At 45.7% G+C, this 10,840-nt stretch overlaps 1 non-coding gene across 1 annotated transcript; it reads right to left on the reverse strand.

Annotated features, from left to right (window-relative positions):
• Positions 1–6,512: 6,512 nt before the first annotated feature.
• On the reverse strand, positions 6,513–6,629 carry LOC132648206 (small nucleolar RNA SNORA44). The gene has a single exon (XR_009586579.1). It is a non-coding gene; the product is annotated as a small nucleolar RNA SNORA44 (small nucleolar RNA).
• Between the last annotated feature and the right edge of the window lie 4,211 nt (positions 6,630–10,840).

Raw genomic sequence — 10,840 nt, forward strand, 5'->3', positions numbered from 1 at the left:
CTGTTCCCTGGAAGGTGATGCTGATGATAATACACTAGTAAAGTTCTTACAGTGTTCCCACCTCCAGACAGTTCTCCAATCTTCTGAGATTGGTAAGGGTATTATTTCTATTATCTTCAGTTTACACTGGAGGAAACTCAAAGATTCAAAGTGTCTGGTAGGAGGTGGCAAAAAGAGGACTCCAAGGTCCTTAACTCCGTGTGCCCTGCCATTATCTCGTTGACCTTCCAGTTTACACCTGCCCTCAGCTGGCAGCGGCTTTGCTCCTGTCGCGCTTGTTCCTCTGAGGACCTGTCTTTTAACTGACAGCCAGCCTGGGATTTCAGAGTTTTGTTTAAAGACATGCCGCAGTTGTTTGGGTCTCACTGAAGGACTCACCATTCTACCTAAGGGTTTGAGCATCAAGTCTAGCAGGCTTTGAGCCATCTGTGATTGTACCTTTTTTGTCTCGGGATTCTTTGTGTAGGCATGAGAGCCTGTCTGCTGCATAAATGAATAGTTGTGTTTGAAATATCTCTGTTATATGACCTAAGACCATTAGGTGGCTTTTAAAAAAATTAAATTTATTTAAAGTGAGACATCTGCAGATCATTCTTAAATTGTGATTCAGGTTGAAGCAAGTTCATAGAAATACACCAAGACCAAGCACATCTACAGATCTCTGCTACGAAATTAGACCTTCACCCATTCTCCTTTCTTTCCCAAAAAACCTCTTTCAGATGTGGCTCAGGGTAGAATTTGTCCTCCTCGTAAGTCATCTTGTGTGCTCTGAGTTCTGATGCCTCATGATCAGGCCCCGTGCTGTCTTACTGTGAAACACTCTGACATTATAAAGGTTCTCAGGAAGCTGACTACCACTTCCTTCACATCTTCCATCTCAGTGAGCTCACATTAACCCATTGGCTGACTCTTCCAGCATTATATTACCATTTTCTAACACCAACCAGCCACTGGCCAGATGCAACAACAGCAGGCCTGCCCACTGTTATTGAAACAGGGTCTTGCTTCTGCAGCCTGGGTTGGCCTCTAACTCACCATTCTCCTGCCTCAGCCTCTTTTCCAAGTGCTAGGGTCATGGGTGTGTATTGCCATGCACAGCTGTAAGTGGATCTTTTAAATTTCCCAACTCTTGACAGGTGCATGTGTTTGCTAGGGGTCCATTGTGACCTTAGTTTGCTTTTATACATTCTCCATAGGTTGTGTGATTCACTCCCAAGGCTCCAGTCTCAGGCACAACATCCAGCTCTCCATTTGTGGCTATTCAGTGCGAACAACAGCCAGTTGGCCATTTCCCAGAGCTGTTGTCAATAAATGATGTTGACCATCCAAGTTTCTTGTGGTTGCTATAACAGAAGACCTCAGGCCATGTGTCTTAAACAACAGAAATTAATTTTCTCACAGTTGTGGAGGCTGTGAAGCCAAGGTCAGTATACTGGCAAGATAGGTTTCTCCTGAGGTCTGCCTCCTGTGTGTGCAGATGGTTGTCCTCACAGTACCTTCTCTCTGTGTATACAGACTGAATTCTCCCTTCGTGGTCTCATTTAACGTTTATCCCCTTAAAGGTCCCATTTTAAAATCCATTCACACTAGGGTGTTGGCCTTCAAAATGAATTTAGACACAGGACAGTCCACAGTAGTCATTCCCTGGTTGAGAATTTGAGGTTTGTCCTTATTGCATTCCTGTGCTATATTAGACTCCCCACATCCTGACTTGTATTTTCATTATTTGAAGCAGTCCTTTACCTATCTCCCTTTCCACTTTAAGCATTTGAAAATTGGTTTGTTAGCTTCCTTTTTGGATATACAATACGTCCTAGGAATGCAGTCAAAGGTCAGAATACGTAAGGTTACAGATATATAGGGGAGCCAGCTTCAGTGGTTGATGCTTGTAATCCCTGTACTGAGAGTGAAGCAGGGGACTCGGGTTCAAGGGGGCTACATGGTGAGCTCCAGGCTGGCCGGGGCAACAAGTGTGGGTAACAGAGTATGTGGAAAGAGGTTATAAACAAGCAGGAGTAAACTGCAATGTCAAAATTACAAATAAGGCAAAAAGGAAAAGTAACTATCAAACCAATTAAAGACAAATGAGCAGAGAGGACCACAAAAGCAGAAGACCATTAGTTTAAATGTCAATTTAAATTAGCGACAGTTTTCTGGGAAGAGATCAGTGATCATAATTTATTCATGAGATAAGGCAATCAAGAAATTAAAGATAGGGAAAGCTGTCTGCTGTCAAGCCAGATGACCTAAGTTCCATTCTGGGACCTACATACAGAACTGACTCCTTCATGTCGTTCCCTAACCAACACGTGCATCTTGGGATGTGCAGGCCTGCAGGTGGGCACGCACACTCTAGTTAAGTATACCTAAAAAATCATCAACTACAAAGCCAGACGTAGTGCCACACACCTTTAATTCCAGTACTTGGAAGGCAAGTGGATCTCAATGACTTTGAGCCAAGCCTGGTCTACATAGTAAGTTCCAAGGGAAAGACCCTGTCTCAAAAAAGAAGAGAAACAGGAAAAGGAAATGATGATGGCAATGATGATGAGTGGTAAGGCAGGGTTTTGATGCTGCAAAGCCAAACAAAAAGGACCATAGAAGATAGTCCTGAAGGCTCAGGGTTCATGTTTATTACCAGTGGCTCAGTGATTTTCTTATAGCCTTGGCTGACTAGGTGATTTCACAGAAAATCCAATTTAAAGTTTCTACTTGAGTCTTACTACCAAAATCTAACGAGTTTTTTCTTAAAACAAAAGAAAAACCGTGTTCATTGCTCAGTGGAATGAGTCAGCAGGTAAATGCATCTACTATGCAGGCCTGGTAACCTAAATTCAGTCCCTGGAACACACGTAATGTGGAAGGAGAGAACCAACTCAATAAAATTGTCCTCTGACGTCTGTGGCACACAAACACATCGTTCTTACACCCTCACTAATAACCCCAGCTTGTTCATGGGTATAGATGAAAATAGTTATATAAAGCCAGGCACTCACGTCTCATGGCGTATCCTGAACATAAGCAAAAGTTGCTCCTTGAGATGATGACATCCCAGCGCATTTGACTGAGTGCGCACTGTCAGTAAAGCCTCTAAAGGTCTTCCCAGTCCAAGTGCTGTTCTTAACATGCTCCTGGCATTAAGGGCCCTAACCCTGGACAGTGACTAATGCTTTTGCTCTGGCCCCTGGAAGCTGCTTTCCCAATCTGTGCCGCTTTTGCTTTGGTGCACTTGGTTCTGCCTGGCTTGTTCTTGATTTACCTGGCAAGCACTCATCCACAATCTGACCTTGCTGAGGAGAATCACTCCATCTCTGTGCCCTGCTCTGCTCCTGTTCCCTGCATGACCCTCTTGGGCAGTACTTGTGCCCCTGCAGAGTGCGTCTCTTGGAAAGCAGGGCCGTACTCTGTCTGTGTCCACAGTACCCTGTGCGGTGCTGGGCAAACAAGGCTGTCTTGAATCTGAGCAGTCTAAGCCAGGGTGTGTGGAAGTGGCTTCCATCGGGGCCCTGGAGTTTTAGTTACCAGAACTGGAGTCCTAGCATTACCAGGGATTACAGTAATTGTCAGGACCCCTTGCCATCGGGGACACACTCACCAGGGTCTCTTCTCACAGTGAGTGGAACCACTTAGGCTTTCTCAGGGCAACCAGCTGGTACGTGAATGCTCACCATGCAGTGAGCTGTGCTTAGCACTTGGGTGAGCATTGTTGAAATGTCTGCTTACTAACGAGGACACAAAATGTGGCCGTGTATTGTGTGGCAAAGCTGGAACTTATACCCAGGTGTGACCTGGGCTCGGTCTATAACCATTTTCTGCAGGGTTTGAAGTCCTGTATGGAGCCTCTGGGGAATTGTCGATGGGAGGGGTCAAGGCCTAGGTTTAGGCCTTGAGTATAGATGAGCTAAGGAGTTGTCAACCAGGATCTTCAAAGTTCTCTTCCTTCTCTTAATATATTGTGAACATGTTGTAGTTTAAAATTGTCTGCAAATTATTGGGCACTCCTAAGAAAGCTGAAGCAAGAAGCCCAGTTTCTCTCCCTGGATATGTGCTAAACTCAGTTCCCGCTGAGTTTAAGGATTAGAGAGATGACGTTAAGAGTTCGTTCTGCTCTTGGAGAGGATCCAATTCAGTTCCCAGCACACACATCAGGTGTCCGCAACTGCCCGTAACTTCAGGGGATCTAACACCATCGTTGGCCTCCGTGGGCACTGCATTCCTGTGCACAGACCCACACACTTATACACACGATGAAGATAAATACATAAACAAAATGTTTCATTGCTGTGATGAAACATCATGACCAAAAACAACTGGGGGAGGAAAGAGTTTATTTGGCCAACGCTTCCACTGAAGGAAGGCAGGGCAGGAACTCAAGCAGGGCAGGAACCTGGAGGCAAGAACCGAAGCAGAGGCCATGGAAATATACTGGTTACAGGCTTGCTCCTCACGGCTTCTCAGCCTTCCTTCTTAGAATCTAGGATAACCTGTTGGGTGGCCCGCCCACAGTCCACTGGGCCCTTCTATATCAATGCTCACCATGCTCACTAATTAAGAAAATGCTACTGAGGCAACAGCTTCACGATGGCTTCTCCTGGCCTGCGGGCATTCCCAGCAAAGGGCCATTAGGGCTCATGGCCGAGGCCCTGGGGCAGCTTCCGCTGATGTGATTACAGGAGTAGTTGGGTGGAAAATACGTCAACTGACATTGGAGAGTCTGCCAGAGATGAACAACCAATGGCAGGCTCGGAGATTGCGTAGAGGAACCTGATTGGTCGCCCGAAGCTATATCACCTGCTGTCTCTTCCGGAATAAAGTCTGCAGCTGCTCGGAGCTTTAATCATCCCAGAATAAAGAATGCAGCCTTGGTTTACATTCACTGTACTGGTGTCTGTGTGGTGACTGCGCCTCTCACCCCCTTGGCCTGAACCCCCTGTCCTCGCCCACGGGCTGGACCCTAGGGAGGAGGACCAACACTGGCTTCTCAAGGTGCCAAGGCTCAGCTGTTCTCTGTGACCTCCTTATGCCTTCAAAACAAGTACCACCTGGGAGAGGGGCGCTTCACCAAGTTTGGCTGCCAGCTCAAGGTAACCTTGGGCACCTCTGGAACACAGCTTTTGTGCATTAACACCAAAGAAACTTCCCAGAAGATTTTATCTCAATGGTTTGCTTCTTGGTAGTCTGGCTCTAGAGCTCCAAGCTACCTGTAGTTGCAGACACAGCCCTCAACTTTCACAGCAAGGGGGTTTATCTGTCATACGCAGGTGTGCCTGCGGTTTCCATTCCTGCCTCTCAAAGATGGCATCTCCTGGCAAGAAGTTTTGTTCTCACAAACCAAAGCCCTTCCTACCCCCAGCAGGTAGGAAGGCTTCTCAGAAACGTACTTAACATCTGAGATGAAAGGTTCTTGTAGTGGGACCAAGTGATATACAAAGTAAGGACACTTTGTCATTGTCACCAAAAGTACCAGAACCAGCTATCCAAATGCTGGCACATGGATATGATCTCAGAACTCAGAAGATAGGAGTCAGAGGATCACAAGTGCAAAGCTAGCCTAGGCTACATAGCATGTGCTAGGCCTGCTGGGGCTATCACACCCCATCTCAAAGGAAAGAGAAGAAAAAAGGAGGCCTACTAAGAAACAGATGAGCACAGGAGGGTCCCTTGGGACATTTCATGGCGTCAGCAAACAGTGGTTCTCCAGGCTAACTAAAGTTCTCTGAACAACACTGCTCAGGCATGGTAGCGCACTAACCCCAGCACTTGGAGGGCGGAAGCAGGAGGAGCTCTATGAGTTCAAGGCCACTCTGTTCTGCACAGCGAGCTCCACGACAGCCAGGAGCATGTAGAGAGACCCTGTCTCAAAATAAAAGAGAAGTCCCGCCCTCATGAACCTCCGTTTGTTCTTGAATAAATAAGAGGAATCACAGCCCCCAAGGGTGAAAGGAAGAATAGTCACATCACTGCTGCTTAATGCAACCAGGAAAAACTCAGCTTAGAATGGCAAAGCTTTCCACTACTGTGGAACCTAGTGCTTTTGAACATGCTAGGCCAATGCTTTGCATCTGAGCCACACTGAATCCAGCCCTTCTCATTTTTCTTCACAGACCCTTTTTACACATATAGATTCATTGTATCAGTTCTTTTCCGCTAAAGAATCCTGACTAATGCACCATCTGACTGAGCTTCTCTTGGAGTTCCAGTTTATAGTTCTTGAATTTTAATGAGCATTGACATCATTTTTCTGAAAATCCTTTGCTGATCCAGTTACGTGTGTAAATTATACAGCATTAGCCAAAAATTTCTGCCTTCACAGCCACCCCTTTGCTTGCCATTTCTTTCCCATGAAATTTTTCCAGTTGTAGATTGAATCCTAAATGAGGCCCCTTCACTGGTTACATAGCTCTTAGTCTAATGAGCAGTGACAGAAACTTGGGGGCAACGTTCAGAATGAGAGCTTAGTGGACAGGACCCGAGACTCAGGTGGAAGGCTTCTAGCCCCAGTCCTGATACATGCATATAGAAAGGCAAGTGGCGACTGAGGCACTGTGCTGACCTGGGTTGTCAAAGTCTCTCCCGTTGCTCTGGCATGCAGTTGGTGATCCCATGGCCACAACCAGGAGTATTAACTTTATATATTATATGTATGTATATGTATATATGTATTTATGCCTATCTATCTATAGATCTATAATCTCATTGAATTTTTCTCTTACTAATTTTGCCATTAAGTTATTTTTAAAATGCTGTCTTAAGTACTACAGGGCCAGCAGAGGACAGCAGCACACCACAATGCCATGGGTTTGTATATTGTATATTGTATATTGTATAGGCTTAACAGTATATTCTGGGCAAATCTTCAGCCTGGATTAGAAACCCAGAGTAGGTGGTAAACTTCTCCAGACTGGAGTCTATGGTGTGGTTAGGTCCATAGAGATGACTTTGAAAGGCCAGGGGACCAGTGAGATGGCTCAGCAGGTAAAACCACATGCTGCCAATCAGACAGCCTAAACTCTGCTCTGAGACCTGCAGGGTAGGGTAGAAGGAGAGACCCAACTCCTGTGTTGTCCTCTGATCTCCATATGCACAATGGCTGGAACACACACACACACACACACACACACACACACACACACTGTGGAAAAAAAAAAGGCCAAGACTAAATGTCAGATCATTGAGTTCTATCCACCGAGGTATTGAAGACCCTTTAGCTGGAGGTCACTTCTCATGTCTCCAGGGTACTGTCCAAGCCCCAGGCCGGTGGCAGAGTGTGGTGTGCGACTGTGCATTTTCATCTCATCTAGACTTGAGGGACTCCTCACGCGTGCCATTTGGCTACCTACTTTCCACCATCCTGGCCAGAGCTCCTGGCAAGGGGCTTGCTGGTATGACTCAGGGTACCATGGTTGGCCTAATGACCTGCTGGGCTCTGGTGATACCAAGTAATTCTAAGTGCTAAGCGACCTCTGCTCTTTTAGGGTTACCATTTCTGTGATGAAACACTGTGACTAAAGAAACTCAGCTTACACTTCCACAGCCTGTTCATCATTTCAGGAAACTAGGACAGGAACTAAATAGAGCAGGAATGTAGAGGCAGGAGCTGCTGGAGATGCCATGAAGGAGTGCTGCTTACTGACTTGCTCAGTCTGCTTTCTGATAGAACACAGGACCACCAGACCAGGGATGGAACTGCCCATAATGGGCTGGGCCCTCCCCCAACAATCCCTAAATTAGAAATTAGAAATCAGAAGATGCCTTACAGCTGTTTTTGTTGTTGTTGTTGTTTGTTGCTTTTTTTAAATTTTTTAAACAGGGTTTCCTTGCTTAGCCTCGGCTGTCCTGGACTACCTTTGTAGACAAGGCAGGCCTTGAATGTAGAGCGATCAGCCTGCCTCTGCCCCCCACGTGCTGGGATTAAAGGTGTGCTCCACCAGGCCTAGCTGGCAGCTTGGTCTTATGGAGGCATCTTCTCAATTGAGAGTCCCTCCTTTCAGATAACTCAGTTTTTGTGTCAAGGCGACATGAGACCAGTCAGCAAGCCTGCCTTATAGCTCTGTCACCCAAATGTGCCTCCTTGGACATGGTTGTGTTCTGCCAGCTTTCAAGACACAGCTTTTATCTCCTCAATACTCAGGTTATCCCTTTTCCATGTTTCTATCGCACGACTTAATCTCCACTGGATTTTGCCGGCTTCCTCCTCTTGGGTTGGATGCAGCTCCTCTACGCTCTGCAATTGCTCCCCAGTGTCAGGGGATGGAGAAGCTCTATTAGACTGTGGGAGATTCTGGGGGCATACAGTGTCCAGCTGCTTTTCCTGTGTTTGTGGTACCCTCGGTGCCCATCACAGCAGCGAGAGTAGCAAAGTGATGATGCACATGTTTTCATTGTTCTGTGATACAGATTTGATTGCACCTTAGTTTTGTCATTCCACAGGGCAAGCACATCGCAGGCCTCAGGGAGACAGACCAAGGGTGTTAGTAAGGCCACAGGGCTTCTTACACAACTAATGAAAGGAGCCTCAGCTGCCTTCCGAGTGATGACATTTTAATCCTGTTATTCCTCTTTCATTTGTTTGCTGGGATTCCTTATCCGCAGGTGCACCTTTACTTCTGCTGTGAGTTTATTTACCCAGTGGCTCAGGGCAGACTTCCTCCAACTTAGAATCAAAAAACTGGTCCACTACATTTTATTTTTTCTGTATCATTCTGAGCCCATGGAATTAAGTATATTTAGTGGGTTTTAATGGATTAAATTGTCCAGTTTTGGCCAGTGAGAGTTTCTTTGGGGTGTCTCCTGAGTCATTTGGGACTGGTCTCACTTGGGTATGATGGTTCTGTCCTATCATATGTGCCAAGGTGTCCTAGGCTCCTGTTTTATGTATATATATATATATATATATATATATATATATATATATATATTAGACTTTTAGACTTGCAGGCTTGGGGTATGGCTCAGGGGATAGAACCGTCTGTCACCCCAGTGCTCTTACGGGGCGATGGATGCAGAATTCCACAAAGCTCACTAGCTAGCTAGCCTGGGGCATGTAGAGGTAAACGAAAGACTCTATCTTCAGGTAGAGGGTGAGGACTGACGCTTGCGGTGGTCTCTCACTTCCACACGTGCGCCATGCCACATGCATACCTGCATTCACACAAACACATACACGTCATACACATAAGGTTTAAAAAAGGAAACCCCCAGACATATGGAGATAGGCATCTCATGAGTTCATTCTGATTTTTCAGTTCAAATTTTAGTAATATAGATTTTTTTTTTTGGAGACAGTCTTACTCTGTAACCCAGGCTAGCTTCGCACTATGGTTCGTGATCTTTCTTAGCTTTCTATATGCTGAGATTATAGGCATGTATTATCATATCTGAATAACACTATAGATTTTGCCTTAATCCTTTAAAAATTACATCTGTATTTCTTTTCTTCTGTCAAGAATCCCGATCTTATCCAGGCATGGTGGTCTTTAATTCCGGCACTCAGAGGCAGGTGCAGGCAGTGAGTTGGAAGCCAGCCTGGTCTACAAAGTGAGTTCAGTACAGCCAAGGCTCTGTTACACAGAGAAACCCTGTCTTGAAAAACAAGCAAGCAAACCAAAAGAATCCTGATCATGAAGACACAGGACAGTGGTGAAAATATATTTATGATCAAGTAACAGAGAGTAACAGTCCCATTGCTGCTCCACCAGAGTGATAGGGCAGTTCCTTGCTGATCCTGTCAGCATTTGCAGTCCCCTGGAATCTCCTTTGAAGCCTGCTTTTTTGACAGGTCCCTGTGCACTTACTGCTGTCTAGCACTTGATGTCACTACTGGATTTGGCAGCCTGGGGCTTGTCTCTAATACATTCTTCAAGATCTCCTGGAAACAATATTCTGAGTCCTCATACACAGATAGCACTTTGTATGAAAGTCTCTTTTCTTAGCTATCAAATATTTGATTCATATTTAACCCCATGTGTTGATTAGTTTTAATTTTTAATTAGTTTTTTAATTAGATTAATTAAATTAATCTTATTTTTTGAGAGAGGGTTTCATTGTGTCGTCACCTTGGCCTGGGACTCACCGTGTAGATTAGACTGGCCTTGAACTCACGGGATCAGCTGGCCTTTGTCTCCTTAGTGCTGGGGTTAAAGGCATGTGCCCCCATGTCTGGCTGTGCTGATCAGTGTTTATTGTCAACGTGACCCAAACCTAGAGTCAGCTGGGAAGATGGGACCTCAGTGAAGAGTTGCACAGATCAGATTGGCTTATAGCCATGTCTGTGGTAGGGTCCAGCCTGCCGTGGCCAGTACCATTCCTGGGCAGGTGGTTCTGGGCTCTGCAAGAGAATGATCCAGAGAGCAAGCTCCTTATACCGTGGCTTTGGTTCCTCCAGAGTCCCTGCCCAGACTTCCCTTAGTAATGGGTTATGACCCAAAGTATAAGCCACATAAACCCTTTCTCCTCCAACTTGCTTTTGGTCGTGGCGTTTCTCACTGACACAGAGAAGGGACAGAGCACTGCCTTCGGCGTGCTTCAGGATTCCTGTTGCTGCAAAGCAACGCTGCTGAGGTCTGGAGCTCATCTACTTCCCTTTGGAAGTTACTTGCTTTTTCTCCTTGATACTTCAAGGATTTTTACCCAACGCTACACAGTACATTTCCTAAAATATGACTTGGCCGTTTTCATTTTGGGTCATTTTCTCAGGCATTAGTATATTCGGTATAGCACATACATACATTCAGTTTTTATATATCATTCCAAATCTGTTCTTCCGTAATGATGTAACCACTTGCCTGCAGGGCTGACGTTCGGTTCTGTCAGTAGAGGGCACTGTAAGAACACTGGAATG

Source organism: Meriones unguiculatus, chromosome 15, assembly GCF_030254825.1.
Source record: "Meriones unguiculatus strain TT.TT164.6M chromosome 15, Bangor_MerUng_6.1, whole genome shotgun sequence".
In the NCBI taxonomy this organism is placed as follows: domain Eukaryota; kingdom Metazoa; phylum Chordata; class Mammalia; order Rodentia; family Muridae; genus Meriones; species Meriones unguiculatus.